Below are 20507 nucleotides of genomic sequence, written 5' to 3'. Positions count from 1 at the left end.
GAGTGAGGGAGCCTATGACCAAGGAAACTGCAGTCAGGTGGGAGGCAGGCAAGACCAACTCTGAAACAGCAGCTTTGCCAGCAGTGTAGTCAGGAGGAGAGCAGAGAGGTGGAGGAAGGAGGGGGAGCTATTACATAACAATGGTGTGCTCATTAGGGGAGGCTGTGCTCAGTGAGGTGGGCATCCTGGGCTGAAAGGTCCCCTGGTCTCCTGGAGAAATCACAGGGGAAGAAGAAGTGGGGTTGGTGCAGTTTGAAGACACCTTGTGGCTTCTTTTTCCTCAAGCTTAGAGGAGATAAGGCATCCACATGGAATTAAAACAAAGAATGGAGGGGAAAGTGGAAGCTTCTTCTTACAAGAATTTTGAGGAGAGAAGTCGCTTCTCTCATACTTTGTAGAAACTGAATGCAGTGAGGGGTGATTCATGGAAAGAAAGAGTGAATAGATGTCATGAGTAGAAAAATTAAGGTGTATGATAATAGTTTCTTGTAAAGGGAAACTTATCCCTACCCTATGTCCTGGTGATTCCAGTCCCAGGAAATATCCCACTAAAACTTGTACATGAATGTTCAGAGCAGCTTTGTCCATGAATGTATCCCACAGGCTGGAAACAAACAACCAGTGCTTAATAATCCAATGGATAAACAAAGTGGTGTATTCATCCAGTGGAGTAATCCTCAGTACATCAGAACAGACTTCTCATACGTTAAGAACATGGATAGAACTCACAGATATAATGACAGAAAGAAATCGGACCAAAGGAACTTGATATATGACTTAACTTTTATGAAGTTCTAAAATAGTCCAAAATAAGCTATGGCAATAGAATTTATATCAGTAGCTTCCTGATGTGAAAATGGAGGAATGGAATGAACTTCCTGGTGTGATGGGAAACTTACGTATCTTGATTGGTGTGTCCTAAAGATTGAATGTCTGCGTCCGCCAAAATTCATAGGTTGAACTCCTGACCCCCAAGGGGATGGTATTAGGAGGTGAAGCCTTGGGAAGTGATTAGGTCATGGGAGCAGAGCCCTCATGAATGGGATTAGTGCCTTTATAGAAGAGGCTCCGGAGGGATCTCTCAGCCCTTCTGCCATGTGGGGCTACAGGAGTAAGGGGCCATCTGTGACAAAATGAGTAGTTGTAAATTCCTATGCCATTCCTAGCAATGTGTTGTGATTGGCCTAACATTCGTTTTTTAGGTCAGTAGAAACTTTCAATGTTTTCACGGCTATCGCACCTATTTATGCTTTTAAAATTTGCCATAGAGACACAGTTGACTCAGATTACAACGAGATTTTCGTGTGATCCGGTGCAACTGGTTAAACACCAGTGGGTCTCAAGCAGAAAAGAGGCCCCAAGATGGGGCCAGTTTTACTGCTATACTTTCAAACGTGGCTTCTTGTTTAGTTACCTTGGGTAGCAATTGCCCATATCCTCGGGGTTCCTTTTGGCCAGTTCTGTAATTTTGCCTTTCCACCAGCTACTGCGGGTTCTGACGCCAAAGGATCAGAGATATTACAGTACTGAGCTCTATAGTATTACTAAGAATGATGGGGTATGGATGGAAGCACTTAACCTTTAAGGCAAGGTTGACCACACTTGATAATTGCATGGTTTTCATTTTTTAGTTTTCAAAATGGTGAATTACAGTGATTGAATTTTGACTGGTATAAACCTTTCCTCCCCACAATAAACCCCGCTTGGTGAAGTAGTATGCTTTCTATATGTCGTTGGATTTGATTTGCTAATGCATGTGTCTTCCTGTATTCTTAAGGGACAAGGGTCTGGGGATTTCTTGTCTTAGAATATTTTTGTCTGCTTTTGGTGATAAGGTGATGTTGGCTTCATAAAATGTGGTGAGAAGATTCCCTTTACTGGTATTTCCTGGGAGACTTTGTACAGATTTGGTATTATTATATTATTTATAATTTAAATTTTGGTATAATTATTGATGAAAGAAACTGGACCAGAGGTTCCCAAGTATACATTCAATTTCCTTTACATATATATCACACACACATATATGTATAAGTATGTATTATACTTACATAGTAAGTATATAATTTAAAATTACATATACTTATATTTTAAAACCTATTATTTTTCATATAATATATGCACATATTTAGATTATTATTATAAGTATTTGAGTTGTCTTTCTTTAGTGACCTATGAACGCTTCTGTCTTCAAGAAATTAGTCCATTTCATTAAAATAATTGAATTTATTGTTGTCAGTTTGTTCGTATTGTCTTATTTTAATAAGATAAGGATCTGTGCTAATGTAGCCTTTCTTTGTGGGTAACAGTAATTAGCTATCTCTTCTTTTTTCTTGATTTGTCGGATTAGCCATTTGTCAATTTTATTCATGTTTTTCAAAGACCACCTTTCAGTTTCTTTGGTTTTTCTCTTCTATAGTCTATTTCCTATTTATTTATGTCCATTATAGTGTTCATTATTGTCTCTCTTCACTTTACTTTGTTTTTTTAATAGTCTATTCTAGATTTTTAGGGTAAAAGTTCTGATATTGACTTGAAACATAACTTCCCTTTTTATATAAGCTTTTAATGACATAAGTTTGCATCTCAGCACTGTTTTACTGCATCTTTCAAATGTAGATGTGCTTTTTTTAACTTTCATTCAATTCAAAATATTTCCTGTGTCTTTGGGGATTTTTTGTTTAGAAACAAGTTGCTTAATTTATAAGTATTTGTGGATTTTCCAAAAAGCTTTCTACTTCTGATTTCTTGTTTGATTCCACTATATTAAATGGGTATAACTGAAATGGTTTCAGTTTGTTTCAATTTGCTGGCTTTTGTTATATAACCCAGGACATGATCAGTCTTAAAATGGTCTGTGTGCACCTTAGAAAATACATATCGGTATATACATATGTTCCGTCATTGTGTGGCATGCTGTGCAAATGTCAAGTAGGTCAATTGGTAATGTTGGTCATGGCTTACACGTGATTTTTGTCCAGTTGTCCTATCAATTACTAAGGGAGGAATGTTAAAATATTCACTTATAATGGTGGACTAATCTATTTCCTCTTCGATTTTCAGATTTTGCTTCAGATAACTTCAGTTTTATTAGTAGTTGCATATACATGCAGAATTCTTATATCGTGAAAAATTAAACCCTTTGTCATTATGAATTTTCTCACTTTATCCCAGGCAACATTCCTTGTTTTGAAATCTAGTTTTCAAACATTAATTTCCCATTCCCAGTGTTCTTTGATTAGTGTATTCATAATACCTCTTTTCCATATCATTTTACTTTTCTCTGTTACTTTGTTTTTCATGTTTTTCTTGTAGATAGCAAATACCTGATGATTATTTAATCCACTATGATACCAGCTTTTCAAATGGAGTGCTGATTATGTAGTTCCGATCCCTTGGCTACAAAGTAAGGGATGCTTCATCAGCATTGCATCGAAAAGTGAATATAATAGGTGACCAATTTCTAAACTGAGGAGAGGTTCAAACAATCATGTTTTGGGGGGAATGTTACACTGTGATAATTTGAACTAAATTCCTAGTGGAGGTGCGCACACTACATCACATCTTATAATAGTACAAAAGTTAACGACAAAAATGCTTTGGATACAGTGTACATCATGGGACATAACAGCCAGAAATGGGGCATGTAGTGTATAATGTGACATGTGGCCCAGGAAAATACTGTTTTCAACAGAATGGTACTTTTTTTTTATTAAGAGTATGAATGTGCTGTGAAGAAATGTAATTTCAGAGGGGAGTTCAACAACAGCAAATATTGTCACTGCCAGTGTGGTTGGACACCATCATCTTGTGAAGACAGAAGATCAGATGGTAGAATAGATACGGGTCCTCCAACTGCCCAAGAATATTGTAGTTGTGCAGTAAGACTTGTTAATATAAATGAGGCACTAACTTCAGTGTTTGTATAATTCCCTTACTGGTTTCATTCACTGAAAGTGTTTCACATATACAACAGAATAGTTCAGACTAGTTTAATCTGCATAAATACTAACCCACAAAATGATGAAAATCACAATGTTACTTACTGAAGCAAATGATCAATAATCACTCTGATAATTACATGATCCAATAGCTATTCAAGATGGTTGCCATCTTGAAATAAAATGAGTTGGCAATTTATCAAGGGCCAATGTGTTTACATTCACTTAACGTTTCATGTCTGCTCATATTGTTACATATACATATAAGAATATATATGTGAATATATATATCACGTAAATTATAAGTTATGGCAGGAATTCTTATATGCACAAAAAGAGGACTTGTATTTATTTAACTGTCACTATATACAGAAAACTCCAAAGAGTTCACAAAAAAACTGTCAGAACTAGTAAATAAATTCAGTAAAGTTGCAGGATAAAAATATACAGGGAACCAAGATGGCACAGTAGGTAAACGCTGTATTTACCTTCGCTCACAACCACATCAAAATTACAACTAATCTACAAAACCACCATTATTGAGAATCACCTAAAGTCAAGCTGAACTGAAGCTTTTCAACTAAGGAGTTGCAGAAGTCACCTCCAGACTGGAAGGTCAGAGACGTGGAATAGGCTGGTCTCACACCCGTGTGTGACCATTAAAGATCAGGAGGGCTATTTCGGCTGTGGGAGTCCCCTCCGCATCCACTAGAGGAGCTAGAGATTCCAGCCCAGGGTTCCAGTGCCGGGGAGAGAAGTCCCCATAATTTCTGGTTGTGAAAACCAGCGGAGGTTGTGACTGAGTGAGATGGAGTGCAGCTGCACTCACAGGTACTCCTCATAAAGGGACCGCACACGGACTCACCCACCATTAGAATCACTGGCTATGTGTTCCAGCAGTAGGGCAGCAGCTGGAGAGGTGGCAGGGACAAATGGTGGGGAGTTGTCTGGTTTGGGACAGGGACTGGAGAGATGGCTTTCTCCTGGACGGGGGAGCTGGCGGAGGCCATCGTTTCTTTGTTGAGCTTGCCCCCTTCCTAGCGTGGGAACACAGGCGGCCACTATATCTGAGTCTCAGCCCTTTGTTCGCCACGCCCTGGCGATTAGAGACCTTGGCCCCGCCCAACTTTTGGGCACACCCAGGCTGTTTTCAATGGCTTTTCAGTGTAGACCGCCTGCCTTGGCTCAAGCTGCAGACTTTCCTAGACTCTCAAAGGTTCATGGAACCCAGACAAGCAGCATCTGGCTTCAGCATGTCCTGTACCTCTGGTTGAGCAGCCTTAAGCCAGCACTAGTGGCAGCCGGCCTTGGTTCACAGCTTGGCCTCTCAAGGCACTTCCAAGCACAGCAAGGATGGCAGCCATCTGTGGATTTCTTTCTGACTCCCACTGGTGACCCTGGGTGGGGCACAGGCTGTGGCTGAAATAGACCTACAGCGAACACCCTCCAAGGGAAAAATGACCAGACAATTTGGAGCTCAGAAAAATCCTGCAAGAATACATCTGTTTTACTGCATATTCATCTGTGGCCAGCTTCAAAATGAGCCAGAGCATACCCAGCTCCCTCCAAATACAACACACCCAAGGGGCAGGCACCAGAGTCCTGCTGAGGCAGATCCTGCTCCGTAGGATCAGCCCCTGCACAACAACTTTTCCACTGTAGTCAAGGCGAGTCCTCACAACCAGTGAGTCCAAGAGTCAGTCTCTCACATTGATGTGCAATTATCAATCAAGGCTCAACTACAAGAGGAGGGCACACACAACCCACACAAGGGAGATACCTGGAGTGTGTGGCTCAGGTGACCAGAAAGACTGCGCCACTGAACCCCACAGCACACCTACTACATAAGGCTACTCTACTGAGACTGGAAGACATAGCAGCCCTACCTAATACATAGAAACAAACACAGGGAGGCAGCCAAAATGGGGTGACAAAGAAACATTTCCCAAATAAAAGCTCCAAAAAAGAACTAAGTGAAATGGAGATAAGCAATCTATCAGATGCAGAGTTCCAAACACTGGTTATAAGACTGCTCAATGATCTCAGGGAGAACTTCAACAGAGAGATAGGAAGCACAAAAATGGAGATGGAAACCATAAGAAAAGAATCAGTCAGAAATAAAGGATACAATAATGGAAACAAAGAATATATTACAGGGAATCAACAGTAGATTAGATAGCAAATAAAAACAACGAGATACCACGTCACCCCAGTCAAAATGGCTAGCATCAATAAATCAACAAACAACAAGTGCTGGCACGGATGTGGAGAAAATGGAACCCTTGTGCACTGCTGGTGGGATTGCAGATTGGTGCAGCCACTATGGAAAACAGTATGGAGGTATCTCAAAAATCTGAAAATGGAACTACCTTATGACCCAGCAATTCCATTCCTAGCTATCTATCTGGAGAAATCCAAAACTCTAATTCGAAAAAATTTATGCACTCCTATGTTTATCGCAGCACTATACTCAATAGCCAAGACATGGAAACAACCGAAATGCCCATTGGTAGACGACTGGATTAAGAAACTGTGGTACATTTATACAAGGGAGTATTACGCAGCCATAAAGAAGAAAGAAATCTTACCATTTGCAACAACATGGATGGACCTAGAGAACATTATGTTAAGTGTAATAAGTCAGACAGAGAAAGACAAGTATCATATGATCTCACTTATATGTGGAATCTAAAGAAGAGAATAAGTGAATGAACTAATCAGAAACAGTTTTGGAGACAGAGGAAAAACTGAGGGTTGCTAGATGGGAGGGGGCGTGGGGATAAGGGAGAAGGTGAGAGGATTAGAAAGCAGTCGGTAACCACAAGACTGCCACGGAGTTACGAAAGTTAATTTGGGGAATATAATCAATAATGTTGTAAAGATTTTGTAGGGTATCCGATGGACACTTGTCTCATTAGGGAGACCACCTCAGGGATGATGTAAATGCCTGATCACTGCACTGTACACCTGAAGCTGAAGATGAACAATAATGAATGTCAACTACAAGTTTATATATATATATATATATATATATATATATATATATATATATATACACACACACATATATATACATATACACACATACATATATATGTGTATATATATATATATATATACACATATATATGTATATACTTACAAGAAGCGGAGTACAGCATTAGGAATAGAGACAGTGGAAATGCAATGGCTGTGTACGATGTCAGCGGGATAGTGGATCGGGGGAGGGGGGCTGACACAGTGTGAGGGATATAAATGATAAACGTCTAAGTATTACTTTGTTTTGTGCACCTGAAACTAATTTTTTTTAAAAGTGCTGGAGAAAAAAATAAAAATAAACAAAAACAAAAAGAACCCAGTAGATTAGATAAAGCAGAGGATTCAACCAGCGATGTAGAAAATATGGTAGCAGAAAACACTCAACCAGAATAGCAAAAAGAAAAAAGAATCCAAAAACTGAGGAGAGTTTAAGGGGCCTCTGGTATGGATCAAGCATACCAACATTCGCATCATAGGGGGACCAGATAGAGAAGAGAGAGAACAAGGAATTGAAAACCTATTTGAAGAAATAATGACAGAAAACTTCCCTAACCTTGTAAAGGAAATGGACATACAAGCCCAGGAAGCACAGAGAGTCCCAAACAAGATAAGCCCAAAGAGGCCAACACCAAGACACACCACAATTAAAATGCCAAAGGTTAAATACAAAGAGAGAATCTAAAGAGCAGCAAGAGAAAAGCAGTCAGTTACCTACAGGGGAGCCTCCATAAGACTGTCAGCTGATTTCTCAACAGAAACTTTGCAGGCAAGAAGGGAGTGGCAGGAAATATTCCAAGTGATGAAAAGCAGCATACAACCAAGATTGCTCTACCCAGCAAGGCTGTCATTTAGAATTGAAGGACAGATAAGGAGCTTCCCAGACAAGAAAAAGCTGAAGGAGTTTATCGCCACCAAACCAGAATTACAAGGAATCTTAGAGGGACTTCTTTAAGATGGGAGGGGCATTAAGGACTGGTGAAAGGGAAGGGATTAAGTACAAATTGGTTTTTATACAGTAGTCATGGGGATGTAGGGTATAGCATAAGGAATATTAGTCAATAATATTGTAATAACTAGGTATGGTGCCAGATAGGTACTAGATATATCAGGGTGATGGATAGGAATGGGCTTGGGGTCAGAGTGAAAAAGGTGAAGGCATTAAGAAATACAAATTGATAGTTAATACAGTATGGGGAATATAATCAACAATGTTTTAAAGATCATGTAAGGTGCCAGATGGGCACTGGACTTATCAGGGGGATCACACCATAGACTGTGTAGATGCCTGACCAATACGCTGTACACCGGAAGCTGAACTAGAATAATACAGAATGTCAACTATAACTAAATATACAGGTATATATAGTCACAGGATGTGGAGTACAACATAGGGATGATAGTTGATGGTATTGTAACAGCTATGTAAGATATCAAGAGGGGTAGTAGTTTGGGGAGTGGGTTATCACTTTATGAGGGGTTTAAATGTCTAATTAGTATGTTGTTTTGTACATCTGAAACAAATAAATTTTAAAAAATAACTGGTGGTTATGATGTAAAAAAGAAACATGGAGAAGGAGCAAGAATAAATAAGATCAAATAGTGAAAAAAATTAATATACAAAAATCAGTTGTGTTTCTATCACTACAACAAACTATCAGAAAGAGAAATTAAGAAAGCAATCCCTCTTACAATTGCATCAAAAAGAATAAAATATCTAGGAATAATTAAACCAAGGAGGTGAAAGACTTGTGCACTGGAAAATCGTAAGACGTTAATGAAAGAAACTAAAGAAGACACAAATAAATGGAAAGATATTCCATGCTCATGGATTAGAAAAATTAATATTGTTAAAATGTCTATACTACCCAAAGCAATCTACAGATTCAATGCAATTCCCGTCAAAATTCCAATGGCATTTTTCAGAGAAATTGAACAAACAATCCATTTGTATGGAACCACAAAGTCCCCAAATAGCCAAAGCAATCTTGAGAAAGAAATTCTGCTGGAGGTATCACACTCCCTGATTTCAAACTATAGTAATCAAAACAACATAGTATTGGCATAAAAATAGACCTAGATCAATGGAATAGAATAGAGAGCCCAGAAGTAATTGCATATATGGGCAATTAATTTTCAACAAAGGAGCCAAAAACATACAACGAGACAGGAAAGCCTCTTGAATAAATGGTGTTGGGAAAACTGGAAAGCTCCATGCAAAAGAATAAATCCAGATTGCTATCTGATACCACACACAAAAGTTAACTCAAAATGGATTAAAGTCTTGAATATAAGACCAGAGACTATAAAAAATACATAGAAGAGACATACTAAACTTATGGACCTTGGTCTCAATGGGGTTTTGTGAACTTGACCCCAAAGGCAAGGGAAGTAACAGCAAAAATAAATGAATAGGACTATATCAAACAAAAGCTTCTGCACAGCAAAAGAAACCATCAACAAACAAAAAGGCAGTCAGCTGAATGGGAGAAAATATTTGCAAATGATACCTTAAGAGGGGATAATATCCAAAATATATAAAGAACTCATACTATTCAACAACAAAAATAAACAATCCTATTTTTAAATGGGCAGAGGCCCTGTAGAAATTCTTATTTGCACTTGCATGCACTTGTTTTAACAATTTTAAGAAGCTTGTTCCCAATTGGTTATATATTAGATTTGTTATGTGTTCATTTTATTGCTAGTGTGAAAAAAATAAGCATAAAAAGAATTCTTTGACAGATACAGATACAGCAGGAAGATCAAAAATTTCTGTGTCCTAGGCATGTGAATATCAACTATAATGCAACCACCTGCTCGGTATGTGATCTTGGAAGAAGTCTTAGAATTTTAGGCTTTCAAGGTTCACCATTACATTCAGAGATGTAACCTATTTTTCTAAGGTTTTATGATGAGCAAAGAAAGCATCTAAGAAGGGCTTGCCCATTATAAGCACTTATAATGCTAACTCTACTATTCTCCTTATTCTCATTATTATTCTTTGGTAGTGCTAAACCTGGGGTTTTCCAAGTATGATGACTTCAGCATTACATCTTTCTTGTAAAACTATCACATAAGGAGCCACTGATCACGGATATATCACTTCTTAAGGCCTCTGGTTTTTGAAGTCATAGTATCTCACATTTAAAACATCTCAGAAATTGACTAATCACAGCCTGTCTATACATTACCAAATGGAACTGACTGTCTGATATACGTAGAAAGACAAAAATTTAGGTAAAAGAAGTGATCACTTCAGAAACGGCACTAGAACAAATTCTGAGAAGTGATGTTACACTTGTGCTATTGAGATGCCTCAGGCCTCAGATCAAATCTCTTTCTAAAAATATGGAGTCCAGATGGGGGCAGCCACCAAAGGGAGGGGAGGGACGCAGCAGTAGAGCATCAATGGGATCGCCACCCTAAGACATAATTTATCCATCTTTTATAGAGTTCTCTTAACCAGCACTTCTTGTCTAGGTAACCTAGCTAGGGGACCTCTATCTTCATCCAGGATAGGTCTGAGTCCCTGGTTACTATCCTCTTATCAAACATGGGTGCTGCATTCGCAATTGTCACCAGTGTCTACTAAAATCGAGGCTGGATGACGATTTACTAACACGGTTATTTCTTGCTGATTCAGACACAACTGTTGCAATTAGTAGTATCTTCCTAGGAGGAGCATCATTTTGTTTCTGTTTCAGTAACCTGTTTACCAAAGCATGAGAGGTGTGGGCCCTGTAGCATTCTTCTTCTCTTTCTCCCCTTTTCCAGTATTGGTTCATATCTGTTTCACATCCAGTATTGATTACTAATCTGTTCTGCATTTGTTAAGGACTTTCTGTTTCCCTCAAGCTGTTTAATTTTTACTACTATAAGTCTGAGTATGTGTGGTTTTGTCTTTGCTTATCATGCTCTCTCCAAAGTCATGAAATAAGTGCTTTCACCCAAGGATGGGTGTGCTCTGTCAGTCTAAGATATTTTTTTTTTTTATGTAAAATTTTTTTAAAAATTTAATGGGGTGACAATTGTTATTAAAATTACATAGATTTCAGGTGTACAATTCTGTATTACATCATCTATAAATCCCATTGTGTGTTCACCACCCAGAGTCAGTTCTCCTTCCATCACCATATATTTGATCCCCCTCACCCTCATCTCCCACCCCCCACCCTAAGTATTTCTAAATAGCTCTGGTATTTCAGGTTATAGGCCATAATTTTTTTTTAAGTGGCTGTATCACGTTAAGGCCGAACATGTGTATTCCTTAAAAGTGGTTTCTATTTGGTGCCAGATATTTGAGACATTCATTCCAGTAGTCAACACGGCTGGATTATTCCTAGCTAACACAAGAGCAGCAATGCTCAGGGTTAGCCTTCAAGTTTTGTTTTTTCCTATTTATAGGGCTTTGGCATATCAAGGAAGGGTGAAGTTCCAGGCCAATGGTTAAGTGGTCATTGGAGAAGTTGAGGAAAAGGAGCAGGGGAGCTGAAAGGAAAATAGGGATCAGGATAAGACGGAGGTGAGAAAGGAATGGGGTCATGAAACACAGGAACAGAGGTACACAGAAGGGATAAGAGCTTTGGGGGGGAAAGGGCCTTAAAATATTAAAATCTGCTGAAAATATTTATTTTCCTGGATTCTTTGTACCAACTGAAGCAAGCTACCCATGGTGCACTCACTATTCAATTATCCTTTTCTTTTAAGGTGTCACAATTCACAAGTTTCACATGCCCAAGAAACCAAAGGGCCACTACAATTCCAGGTTGTACTTAAGTAGGAAATTAACAAAGTTAGTGACCTTTGTGCCAGGCCATGCTGAGGCCCAATGTATCCTCTACCTATATGCCACCATGGCTACTCTCTCCATGAGCTCATTATGCTAGTTCCACGGTGGACAATGATGGTGTTCGTGTCATGTTGACAGGCGAAGTCATTTTGCCTGCTTGGTTTTTCAGGGCCCCTTCCAGGGTGGATCTTTCTGGGTAGGTATGAATCTGCTACAAAAATCTTAACACCTCCTGACTACTGCTAAATCTATAGCTACATGTCTGTACCCTAGCACATCTTTTCTCTGACTCCCCAGTCCTTTCATTTCCAGGCCCCTGACCAGTTGGTGAGGCCCTTGGCCACCTTAGGTCACTTATCCTTCCACACAGGGTAGATGACCAATTGCAGTCATGACAACTCTGCCCAATACAATGATCTTTTTCCACTTACTCCCTTTTCAAAGTCATCCCTGAAGAGGAATGTTATGTAGTCATCTTCCACGTTGGGTTTGAACCCAAACACCAATCCTTCCCATCTATACACAAAATGTAGGCATTTTATTCCCCCTTCAGCTGGTTGAACAACAACCAGCTGAGTGCATATATACCATGTGGGTATATATGCAAGCTGAGTGAAATTCACTGGTGCCATGCCCCCTGGGCCATGTTAATTTGCTCTAGCAGTGATAGCACATCTGACCCAGAGCTACAATAAGAGATTCTATTGGGTAGAGCTTCATGTAACCTACAGTCATTCTTCAGGATCAATACATTTTCTGCATATGATTTACATGGGAACTGATAGGGTCAACCACTGTGGCATCTTTTAGCCTTTAATGGTGGCACTTATGTCCACCTGCCCACCCAGAATACAATATTGTCTTTGATTTGCTATGCTGGCCAAGGATAGAGGGGCATTTAAGAGGCTTCTACCTGCAGCACGATGATAACAGCTCTTATTCCACATGCCAAGGACTCTATGAGGATGTTATTCTAACTGCCAAAATACCCATCCCAATTACATACCTGACCCCTGGCTTGGACTGCAGACCACCGAACCCACAGTAAGCTGTATGTCAGCTAGGACTCCACTTATTGCCTGATATCCCAATGCTCCCACTATAACAGTATCCATGATAATGTTCTGGAGCTATGGGTACCAATGTCAATGCAGACACTACTCGTATATCCAACAATCCTCTCAACTACAGGCATTTATCTCTCTAGCATACAGACTCCAAAGAAAATGGCTAAAGGTTTCTTGGGGGAAGAACTGGGATAATCATTACATTATATATCTTTCATGATGTTGGTATGTCCTTCCTCCTAGGAACTCAGTGATATCTTTAGTCAACAGATTCTGTATCTGAAAATTAGCTTTGTTCCAGAAACTGAACAGGGATCATGATTTTATATTGGTGCAACCATTCTCATCTCCCACTCCTCCGTTTTGGCTTTTATCTGTTTGTACATATTAAGCAGCACATTCTTTAGTTACATTTTGCCACCTGAGATACTGTGATCTGTTCCCACCTCAAAAATCCCTACAGGCAAATCCCTTTAGCTGTTTCTCCAACCTTGGCAATTTTTATGGTAACTGTGGTCCCATAACTTCTGGCTGTTAAGTACAGCCACCTGGCCTCTGTAACTTTGAGGGACCTTATTATCCCCATGGCTGTTAACAAGCACTAATGTGTGACAATCTGTTCTATCATCAAACTGGTCTGCAGAGGAGACACACAACTGTAATCGTTAGACATGACATTGCCCTTGCACCAGTGCATTCTTGATGGCTCTTCCGGCCTCATATAATATATACAATGTAACATACCCATTCTCTCAGCCTGTTCTGCCAACTTCCATGGTAAAGAAAAGTATTTCCACTTTACCCAGGGTGTGCTATTACTTTCTCCGTTTTTAAGTGTCGCCCCAGCAGTAAGTGTGCCACATCTCCTGGGGTCCTTGTCAGGGTGACAAGGTGGGGTCCTTGTCAGGGTGACAAACCCCCATCAAGAAAATGCCCCCAAGTAAATCATTATCCAGATTTACATGTAGCCCCCATTATCAAATAACCATCTCACAATCCAATCCCCAGGTACATTCCCCTGGTTTTTGCTATTATGTGTTATGTAATTCTTACAGCTACTTTAGTATGTAATCTCATTCCTCCTTTATCACACTTTGTACATCATCAGCCAGATTACACTGAGTATGGCACAGCAGCCCAAGATAGAATTTAGGACAGTGAGGAAGAGAAATGGGGACAGATCCTTGAGGGAGCTGCAGAGCCAGTATCTTCAGAGGGATCCACTCGATGTCACCATTTCATGTGTTATAGTCCGGGTTTTTCCACCTGAGCACTGACAGCATAACAGATTTGGTCTGGAGGAGGATGTACAAGACTCTGGAGCTCTTGGACTCTTATCTAATCCTGTGATTGTTCCTTAGCTACGATTTGTTTCCTTCCAGGAGATAAGGGCCACTTGTGTCAAATCATTTCCCTAGGAATTGATTTCTTTATAGAAATTCTGAGATGCATTCCTTGCACCTTCACCAAAAATCTCCCTGCACTGTTCGTCTTGGTTATTATATCTCTTTTGATAGCAGTAAGCGTTGTCACTGCAGGGAATCCCATCCTGCACACATCCATCTTCTGGGCACTGATGGGATGTCCCATTGAACCACTCTGGAAGGTCACATTCATTGACCTGATGTCTACAGAGTTCCCCCGACGGCATGAACTTGCAGTCTCTGCAACAAAGCCCAAAAGCACAGGCAGCCCCAGGCCTCAGAGTGCAGCTCAACAGACAGCAGGGATCATTTAGACGATGGAGTAGGTTCCAGTCATACTCTCCTTCTTCAACAACTAGGTTCACATAATACTGCAGCCTAAAAATATTCCCAGGATACGGATGAGGGAAAATACATGGGTTATCATTCTGAAAGTACTGCCCCAAAACTGGGCATAACTGCAGTTGCTGAATTAAGTTGACACTTGTTTGGAGGGAAACATTATGTACCACTCGAGCTCACACACACGCCCTTCAGTGTCATGCTGTATACCTAAATTATGACCAAGCTCATGAGACACAGTAAATGTGAAAGAATACAGACGGTTGTCTTCGAAAACATCAACTCCACAATTAAAAGGATGCTGACATATTCCTCCAATGTATGCAACACCAAACTTTATGCCAAATGATTTTTTTATGAAAAGATGGGCACCATCATTGCACTCAGGCATCAAGTTGGCTATATTAATAGTTTCACGGCACAAATTCCTCCACAGGTTGATCTGTCATTGTTGAGAACTGGGCTTCCATTATTCCAGACTTCAGCTGCAGTCAAAATTACATCAACCTTGAAAGATGACACAGATATCTATTATATTGAGAACATCAATTACTTCATGCTGCACTACTGACACACGTTAGTTCCGGAGTAAAGGTATCGGAAGTGGTACAGGACCACTACAAGCTAAAGAAATCACAAGTGAGTCCACCAGCCCACGTAAGAACTTTGCATTAGAGTGGAATCATACAACTTTTGCAACTCCAGCTGGTATGCAATTTTCTCTTCTGTTAATCCACATCTCACAGGTGGGAACTGTAAATCAACGGTGTCTATCTTATACACCAGGGGCAAGGGGTGGGGAAAGAGCAGGCTTCCAGAAAAAGACATGAAGGAGAGTCGTCATAGGTGGATAACTATTGAACGTGGATGGTGGATTCATAAGGATTCATTACATACTATTCTCTAAACATGTAAACTGGCATGAAATTTTCCATATTAAAGACTGATATCTGACTCCCCAGTTTCTCCTCCACCCAAAAATCTATTGATAACCTACTATCTTCAACAAGTATGTGGACAACCCATCCAAAAAGCACCATTTTTGGTCCCTTTACTCAGTTTGTTTCATCTCCTTTTATTTTGCAGACATGTTATCTATCCCTAGCCTCCATTCTGTTTGAAGTTAGCAATCAAAGTAAGCCCCATTTTAAGGGACTCATTAGTTTTGAAAGACGCCCTCCAATGAAGACAAATTTTTATTTTATAATGCATTCTTATCTACAGAAAATACCTGGATGGATCTCCAAGGAGGCAGCAGCCACACTGATGGAGTAATAGGGAATGGGGCTGCTGTTTGGGGGCAAGACAAACAGCTCAATTGCCTCTAATCACACCATGAAGGCAGCAGCATTCTCTCTACCCATCCCAGCTGCATCATGTTCTCAATTAAAAGAGATTCATTTTGGTTATAAAAATATAGATTCTATTCTACTTTTTACAGGGCTGCTGAGGTAACTGAAATCTCTAGAGAAAGCTGGACGGAGGGGTTTAAACCTAGAGTCAGTTCCTTAAAATGTTCAAAAGACCACAATTCAAGTGGACTTACATCATTCCTATCGAAAACATTAATTTTAGCTCAGGTAAAAGCTAATCTTGCTCATTCACTGACTTTCAGTTAAAAGTATCAGTAATTGCTTAATATTTGAAAGCAAAAGTTAAAACAAACCTGGAGCACTTTTGAACACATACTGGTGGCCTGAATACTCTAGATAAGAATATAGATGGGATCAGCAGTATAAGGCAAGAGAAATAATATCTTCATCATTGGGATGTCAAGAACACCTGTATACATCTGGATACTTTTGCAGAACTAATGGATGGCTACCAAAAATGAAGAATACTAGATGAAGCCTCTTGGAGAAAGCATCTCTGACAGAGGCGAAATCTTCATTACGAGATCTCCTCTCCATGTCTTTCTTCGTGATATCCTCAAACTGAGGGTATTAAGATGAGAAAGCGTTCACTGGAAGAGGATTATATGATGTGGTAATAACAGAAAAGTTTATTGCCAAGATTCTTGGCAATAAACACCAGTCTTTGTCACCGCTGCATTACTCCCTAGACAAACTCTGAAGGAACATCATAACCATTAATTATGTGAACTGGTGTCACACCAGAGCCTTTCCTTCTAACATTACCAGCACTTCAAGCAATGTGTGAATCTTCCTCCGCACCAGTCATTAGCTCTTTCTTCTATTTCCAGCAGCTACTTCAAACTCCTCAAAACCCATATCTTACCACGTCTCCTCCACTCAGTCAGTCATGGCCTATATCAGTGTTTCTCAAACTTGGGTCACAAACCATACAGGGTCATGAAATCGATGTAGTGAGCCACAGCTGAACAAAATACAAAAAAAGGTATCAGACAGGTTCACACAGAAAATGTCACCTGCTATTAGCTGTCACCACAGAAGCTATGGCAGCATTTTGCTGATAGCTTCTTATGCTGATTATCAACTATTTTGTAAACTCCAAAACTAGAATTTATACTTTGTCTATGAAGCTGGAGCTGAGACTCTGGATGGTGTTATTTCTTCATTGCTATTTGGCTTCCTGAAATTTTATCAAGAAGGGTACTCGCTAGAGGGAGAAGAAAAGATAAAAGGGGAGGACAAGGGACTTGTCCTACCTGCCTACTGTTACGACTGTGAATCCCCAGCAATGGGGCCTTGCTCTGGTGGTGAGGGTTGGTTACCACAATCCCAGAACCAGCTTCATCAAGCCCTGCCAAAGGTACGAATACCTGGTTGACAGTGCACCCTCCCCAGAAGTCTGAGAACCAGACATGTACAGCCAAGCTCTTATACCCTAGGCAACCCACACCAGCCTTTCTCAGATGTTCCCGGCCACTCCACAAAGTGCCTTGATAGAAGCCCCACACATACAGCACCTCTCTGCAAAATCTGAGTCCGAGTTTTGGAGGAACTTCTTCCAAGTCCCTAAGAAACCAGCACCAACTCAGCATTACCTTAGAAGAGGCACAGCTAACGGTGCCACAAAGCCCCTTTCTGAGTCCCTAAATTACCAGCATCACCCGGGCAAGGCCCTATCTTCTACAGTTCCGTTCTAGATTTATGAGGCCCATTACAACAACTTCCATGTTATAACCCTAACTTCCCTTTGTTCCCCCATTCTTAGGGAGTAGATCTCCTTCTGGCAACTCACACCTCTGTGTACCTCAGTGTTCCCTTTTTATCTTTTCAGGTCTCTAGCACCTTTTCAAGAATTCCCTGTATTAATTATTCTTGGTGTTTTTTTTCTCTTTTCTGGACCAGATCTTGGCAGATATAGGACTTGGTACCAAGAGTGCTGCCAAGAGAGACCAACAACATGAAACTTTGGGATTGGTTTGGACCTGTCGTGGCTTTAACACACTGCTGAACTCCTGTCCAATGGGGAATGGGCATGTAGCGGCATCACAGTTAATTAAATTGCCACCCAATATTGATTGTGATGAAGTGCCCTATTGAAGCAAGTGTGTGGGGGACCAAGCGAGGGCTGTGATGATGTAAGTAGCTCAAGGACCGAGGGGCAGTGTGGCCATGAAGTCTACTGGAGAAATTTGCACAACGAATCTCAAGATTCTAAATTCTCAGCTCAGAGAGCTGATAATGATCTCTCCTTTGTTTTAGGCGCAGGGTCAACCTCACAGAAAATCAGATTTTAATTATGGACTTACAGAATCACAACGTAAGTTGAAGACACAGATTTGCCAAGACTCATGTGGGAAAGTTAGGACAGTGGCTGAAAAGGGGAAAAACCTTGATACTTGCAAAGGGGAATTCCAGCTGGACTTCATTGATTCTGAGTATCTACAGCTGCCCAAGTATCCCTGGGTCTCCTTTACTAGAAGGAACCTAGACCTCTCCTGTCTGAGAAGTCTGCCACCTCTGGCCTGAGACCCTGTAATTAACTCAGGTACCCTGCAAGGGGATGCCTAGTCTCCTCTAAACATACTTCTACCACCCTGTATTGGTTCTGAATGCAAATCAGAATCAAACTCAACATGTTCCAGAGGAACAAGTTCAATGTCTGAATTGAGAAAACTTCTACTCCAAAATAATGACAATATTTTACTAATTTATATTGGCAAAATTAAGGAAACAAGCCATATTAATTACTAAAAAGGATGTAGTTACATCTTTTGATATAGTTACATCTATCTGTCAAGATCTAGTTCAGAAAAGAGAAATACCTACCAGATGTAGTTACAAAGATAAAGACATATTTAATATGACAAAATTCAACAGGAATGTGTATCTGCTTAACAGCTTCAAAATATATAAACCAAATGTTGAGAGAACAAAATGGAGAAACAGAAAAATCCAAAATCTACTTTGTAGATATTAACACACTTCTGTCAGCAACTGATTGAACAATCAGACCCCAAAATAATAATAATAATAATTAGTAATGTTTATGAAATAAAAGGTTTAAGGTTAATCAAATTAACCTAGCTGACACATGTAAAATACTGTACCCAACAATTGCAGAATACTCATTAGGTTTAAACTCGCTCAGGCCTCACCCAAGTGCTGATTCCCCAGAAGGCCCCCTCTACCAGACAGCCTACAACATGCACTTGGAGAGCCACATCCCGCAGCACTTGTCTACAGCCTAAAAACCTCCTGGTTTCCAGACAACTACCAATGTTCACCTACTACACAAAGCAGCGTGCCCTCCAGGAGAATCAGCTCTTTGTCCAGAATAACTATCACGGTTATATAGAGGGGTCCCGGAGTCAATGATTGTCCTCTGTACATATTTGGGGGCCTTTCAAGGGATGTTACAGCTAAAAATTCACTTGTGAAATCTAGCCCATAAGGCCCTCTACCACATTTGAACACCAATTGCATAAGACAGACAGTTAACGAGACTTAATTCCCACCCATGTGGCTTAATGGAAGAGGAAATACATCAGAAACTGGAGTTGGAGGCAGAGAACTCAAAACTGCCACAAAGTTCCCAGAGCTGGTGGACCTACTGGCCCTTTGTACAGTTGGTCCTAGTGGTGGACGATAGTTTCAATTACTCAGAATGTCTCAAAAGCAACAGAAGAAACACATATTAAACATGACTCCATCTGTGTACAGCTAGGTCTCAACATTTCTTTAACTGGAAAAATCTTATACAATACAGAAAATGAGACATTTCATAAAAGCAAAAGACAAAGATGAGAAATTATTCAACCACTTAACATAATAAAACACCATTTTTTGTTACTTAATTAGCACTAAAAACAAGTGGTAGTAGTGAGATTCTGGAGAACTTGGTATTTTCATACCTCGCTATTAGTAACAAGTGATCCAAACCTTTTGAGAAAAACAACTTGGCAATATGGACTAGGAGCAAAAAAGTAGATTCCAGTGATTCTACCACTGGGACTCTATCCTAAGGAAATAAACGCTAAATACTGAAAAGTCATTATACACAAATGTAAACACGCGGCCTTATTTTTAAAATAATGCAAATTGGGGAAAACCTAAGTAGAACACATGAAGATTTTAAGGAAACACAATCACAGGAATTCCTCAGTCACTAAAATAAATGCTCTATAAAAATAAAAACTAAGTAAACATGGGGAAGTGCTTACAACAGACATCATAATATGTTAAAGTAAAATTATGTGAACAATTATAAACTGGTTTCTAAAATATCTATGCACAGAAAAAGAAGAGAGAAAATTCACAACACATTATAGCATTTGTAGGGTGACAGTGTAGATAAGTGAGTTTTTTTCCATTTCTTTATCCTTCAAATTGTTGGTAACTTTATTATTTTAATATTGAGGAATATACAACTAACATAAGAAAATAAGCTTAGTTACTATTTTCACATCAATCCTTTGTGTTTACAAAGAGCATCTGGAAACACCTTGGAGAGAGAAACACGGGATAGAAGGTGA

At 39.8% G+C, this 20507-nt stretch overlaps 1 pseudogene; it reads right to left on the bottom strand.

The window, feature by feature from the left end:
* Positions 1-14193: 14193 nt before the first annotated feature.
* LOC109448219 (disintegrin and metalloproteinase domain-containing protein 20) lies at positions 14194-15980 on the bottom strand (annotated as a pseudogene).
* Between the last annotated feature and the right edge of the window lie 4527 nt (positions 15981-20507).

The sequence above is a fragment of the Rhinolophus sinicus genome, linkage group LG03, assembly GCF_036562045.2.
Source record: "Rhinolophus sinicus isolate RSC01 linkage group LG03, ASM3656204v1, whole genome shotgun sequence".
Taxonomy (NCBI): domain Eukaryota; kingdom Metazoa; phylum Chordata; class Mammalia; order Chiroptera; family Rhinolophidae; genus Rhinolophus; species Rhinolophus sinicus.
Note: the sequence above shows the minus strand (reverse complement) of the source record. Positions and strands in the feature narration are given on the sequence as shown.